Consider the following 5,172-nt stretch of genomic DNA (forward strand, 5'->3'; position numbering starts at 1 on the left):
ATGCAGTTTTTATCACAATTGCTCTGTAGTACAGCTTTAGGTCAGGCATGGTGATTCCACCAGAGGTTCTTTTATCCTTGAGAAGAGTTTTTGCTATTCTCGGTTTTTTGTTATTCCAGATGAATTTGCAAATTGCTCCTTCTAATTCGTTGAAGAATTGAGTTGGACTTTTGATGGGGATTGCATTGAATCTGTAGATTGCTTTTGGCAAGATAGCCATTTTTACAATGTTGATCCTGCCAATCCATGAGCATGGGAGATCTTTCCATCTTCTGAGATCTTCTTTAATTTCTTTCTTCAGAGACTTGAAGTTTTTATCATACAGATCTTTCACCTCCTTAGTTAGAGTCACGCCGAGATATTTTATATTATTTGTGACTATTGAGAAGGGTGTTGTTTCCCTAATTTCTTTCTCAGCCTGTTTATTCTTTGTGTAGAGAAAGGCCATTGACTTGTTTGAGTTAATTTTATATCCAGCTACTTCACCGAAGCTGTTTATCAGGTTTAGGAGTTCTCTGGTGGAATTTTTAGGGTCACTTATATATACTATCATATCATCTGCAAAAAGTGATATTTTGACTTCCTCTTTTCCAATTTGTATCCCCTTGATCTCCTTTTGTTGTCGAATTGCTCTGGCTAATACTTCAAGTACTATGTTGAAAAGGTAGGGAGAAAGTGGGCAGCCTTGTCTAGTCCCTGATTTTAGTGGGATTGCTTCCAGCTTCTCTCCATTTACTTTGATGTTGGCTACTGGTTTGCTGTAGGTTGCTTTTATCATGTTTAGGTAAGGGCCTTGAATTCCTGATCTTTCCAAGACTTTTATCATGAATGGGTGTTGGATCTTGTCAAATGCTTTTTCTGCATCTAACGAGATGATCATGTGGTTTTTGTCTTTGAGTTTGTTTATATAATGGATTACATTGATGGATTTTCGTATATTAAACCATCCCTGCATCCCTGGAATAAAACCTACTTGGTCAGGATGGATGATTGCTTTAATGTGTTCTTGGATTCGGTTAGCGAGAATTTTATTGAGGATTTTTGCATCAATATTCATAAGAGAAATTGGTCTGAAGTTCTCTATCTTTGTTGGATCTTTCTGTGGTTTAGGTATCAGAGTAATAGTGGCTTCATAAAATGAGTTGGGTAAAGTACCTTCTACTTCTATTTTGTGAAATAGTTTGTGCAGAACTGGAATTAGATCTTCTTTGAAGGTCTGATAGAACTCTGCACTAAACCCGTCTGGTCCTGGGCTTTTTTGGCTGGGAGAGTATTAATAACTGCTTCTATTTCTTTAGGGGATATGGGACTGTTTAGATGGTCAACTTGATCCTGATTCAACTTTGGTACCTGGTATCTGTCCAGAAATTTGTCCATTTCGTCCAGGTTTTCCAGTTTTGTGGAGTATAGCCTTTTGTAGAAGGATCTGATGGTGTTTTGGATTTCTTCAGGATCTGTTGTTATGTCTCCCTTTTCATTTCTGATTTTGTTAATTAGGATTTTGTCCCTGTGCCCTCTAGTGAGTCTAGCTAAGGGTTTATCTATCTTGTTGATTTTCTCAAAGAACCAACTCCTCGTTTGGTTAATTCTTTGAATAGTTCTTCTTGTTTCCACTTGGTTGATTTCACCCTGAGTTTGATTATTTCCTGCCGCCTACTCCTCTTGGGTGAATTTGCTTCCTTTTTTTCTAGAGCTTTTAGATGTGACAACTCAAGCTGCTAGTATGTGCTCTCTCCCGTTTCTTCTTGGAGGCACTCAGAACTATGAGTTTCCCTCTTAGAAATGCTTTCATTGTGTCCCATAGGTTTGGGTACGTTGTGGCTTCATTTTCATTAAACTCTAAAAAGTCTTTAATTTCTTTCTTTATTCCTTCCTTGACCAAGGTATCATTGAGAAGAGTGTTGTTCAGTTTCCACGTGAATGTTGGCTTTCCATTATTTATGTTGTTATTGAAGATCAGTCTTAGGCCATGGTGGTCTGATAGGATACATGGGACAATTTCAATATTTTTGTATCTGTTGAGGCCTGTTTTGTGACCAATTATATGGTCAATTTTGGAGAAGGTCCCGTGAGGTGCTGAGAAGAAGGTATATCCTTTTGTTTTAGGATAAAATGTTCTGTAGATATCTGTCAGGTCCATTTGTTTCATAACTTCTGTTAGTTTCACTGTGTCCCTGTTTAGTTTCTGTTTCCACGATCTGTCCATTGATGAAAGTGGTGTGTTGAAGTCTCCCACTATTATTGTGTGAGGTGCAATGTGTGCTTTGAGCTTTACTAAAGTGTCTTTAATGAATGTGGCTGCCCTTGCATTTGGAGCATAGATATTCAGAATTGAGAGTTCCTCTTGGAGGATATTACCTTTGATGAGTTTGAAGTGTCCCTCCTTGTCTTTTTTGATAACTTTGGGTTGGAAGTCGATTTTATCCGATATTAGAAAGGCTACGCAAGCTTGTTTCTTCAGACAATTTGCTTGGAAAATTGTTTTCCAGCCTTTCACTCTGAGGTAGTGTCTGTCTTTTTCCCTGAGATGGGTTTCCTGTAAGCAGCAGAATGTTGGGTCCTGTTTGTGTAGCCAGTGTGTTAGTCTATGTCTTCTTATTGGGGAATTGAGTCCATTGATATTAAGAGATATTAAGGAAAAGTAATTGTTGCTTCCTTTTATTTTTGTTGTTAGAGTTGGCATTCTGTTCTTGTGGCTGTCTTCTTTTTGGTTTGTTGAGGGATTACTTTCTTGCTTGTTCTAGGGCGTGATTTCCATCCTTGTATTGCTTCTTTTCTGTTATTATCCTTTGAAGGGCTGGATTTGTGGAAAGATAATGTGTGAATTTGGTTTTGTCGTGGAATACTTTGGTTTCTCCATCTATGGTAATTGAGAGTTTGGCCAGGTATAGTAGCCTGGGCTGGCATTTGTGTTCTCTTAGTGTCTGTATAACATCTGTCCAGGCTCTTCTGGCTTTCATAGTCTCTGGTGAAAAGTCTGGTGTAATTCTGATAGGCCTTCCTTTATATGTTACTTGACCTTTCTCCCTTACCGCTTTTAATATTCTATCTTTATTTAGTGCATTTGTTGTTCTGATTATTATGTGTCGGGAGGAATTTCTTTTCTGGTCCAGTCTATTTGGAGTTCTGTAGGCTTCTTGTATGATCATGGGCATCTCTTTCTTTATGTTTGGGAAGTTTTCTTCTATTATTTTGTTGAAGATATTAGCTGGCCCTTTAAGTTGAAAATCTTCATTCTCATCAACTCCTATTATCCGTAGGTTTGGTCTTCTCATTGTGTCCTGGATTTCCTGGATGTTTTGAGTTAGGATCCTTTTGCATTTTGTATTTTCTTTGACTGTTGTGTCGATGTTCTCTATGGAATCTTCTGCACCCGAGATTCTCTCTTCCATTTCTTGTATTTTGTTGCTGATGCTCGCATCTATGGTTCCAGATCTCTTTCCTAGGGTTTCTATCTCCAGCGTTGCCTCGCTTTGGGTTTTCTTTATTGTGTCTACTTCCCTTTTTAGTTCTAGTATGGTTTTGTTCATTTTCATCACCTGTTTGGATGTGTTTTCCTGTTTTTCTTTAAGGACTTCTACCTGTTTGGTTGTGTTTTCCTGCTTTTCTTTAAGAGCCTGTAACTCTTTAACAGTGCTCTCCTGTAATTCTTTAAGTGACTTATGAAAGTCCTTCTTGATGTCCTCTATCATCATCATGAGAAACGTTTTTAAATCTGGGTCTAGATTTTCGGTTGTGTTGGGGTGCCCAGGACTAGGTGGGGTGGGAATGCTGCGTTCTGATGATGGTGAGTGGTCTTGATTTCTGTTAGTAGGATTCTTACGTTTGCCTTTCACCATCTGGTAATCTCTGAAGCTAGCTGTTATAGTTGTCTCTGGTAAGAGCTTGTTCTTCAGGTGACTCTGTTAGCCTCTATAAGCAGACCTGGGAGGCTAGCTCTCTCCTTAGTTTCAGTGGGCAGAGTATTCTCTGCAGGCAAGCTCTCTTCTTGTAGGGAAGGTACCCAGATATCTGGTGTTCGAACCTGCCTCCTGGCAGAAGTTGTGTTCCACTCACTAGAGGTCTTAGGATCCCGTGGGGAATCCTGTGTGGGCCCTTGCGGGTGTCAGGCGACTCTGCTGGCAAGGCACCCCGGTGCTCGAGTGGAGTGGAAGGGACTTGTGCCCCAGGTCAGGCCCGGGTAGTCTGCTTCCCTATTTACCGCAGTCTCAGGTTCCCATGTAATTTTTTTTATCTTGGCCTGGAAATATAGTTTTATCATACCAACGAGAAAGTAACTAATACACATCTCATCTAGAGATGAAAAGAAATATCCATCCCTCTGTAGCCAATTAAGATGATCAGCTGCTTTCTTCATGGGAACCTGGTGTCCATTGGCTACAAACAGCAATCTCCATGATAGTTCCCACAGCCTGCTGCCAATATGAGTTGCTCTAAGGGGCTGTGGAGACAAATTTCTATTGGATATTCATGTCTCTGATCTCAATGCTGCCCCAAACCCAGGCTCCAGGCAGTTATGCAGGTTACCTTTTGGAAGCTCAAAGCCACAGTGGCCAGGGTATATATTGGTCAAGTCATCATGTCCACCTGAATACAGCCAAGTTTAACTTCCTTACTTGACAGAAGAGGCACCATTCAAAGAAGTGAGGCTTCACCAGTTTAAAGCAGATGGATTAAAACACATGGTAGCTGTGAAGTGGCTCAAACCTGATATCTGTGGGGTCAAATATATCCCCAGTCATAGTTCCCTGGGCAAATGAAGGGCTCTGAACTGCTAAGGGCTTCTACTGTGCTGTCCTATGTGTCTAAGAAAAAGATTCATCCTCAAGTTGGTCTACACCAGGTAGAAACTGACCCTGGATCCTGTTGCTTTAGAGCCTCTGGTTTTGTTATCCTCACCACCTCTGATCATGCCTCTCATACTGTCTTTATATGCTTGGTCCAGGGATTGGCACTATTAGAAGGCGTGGCCTTGTTTGAGTGGGTGTGGCCTGTCACTATGGGAATGGGCTTTAAGACCCTTGTCCTGGCTGCCTGGAAGCCAGTCTTTTCCTAGCTGTCTTCAGAACAAGAGGTGGAACTCTCAGCTCCTCCAGTCCCATGTCTGTCTGGATGCTGCCATGCTCCCACCTTGATGATAATGGACTGAACCTCCGAACCTGTAAGGCAGCC

The 5,172-nt window shown here is 40.9% G+C and overlaps 1 non-coding gene across 1 annotated transcript; it reads left to right on the forward strand.

Moving 5' to 3' along the window:
* The first annotated feature begins 4,321 nt into the window (after positions 1 to 4,321).
* Positions 4,322 to 4,455, forward strand: Gm23902. Its single transcript, XR_003949230.1, has one exon. It is a non-coding gene; the product is annotated as a small nucleolar RNA SNORA70 (small nucleolar RNA).
* Positions 4,456 to 5,172: the final 717 nt, after the last annotated feature.

Source organism: Mus musculus, chromosome 1, assembly GCF_000001635.26.
Source record: "Mus musculus strain C57BL/6J chromosome 1, GRCm38.p6 C57BL/6J".
Taxonomy (NCBI): Eukaryota; Metazoa; Chordata; class Mammalia; order Rodentia; family Muridae; genus Mus; species Mus musculus.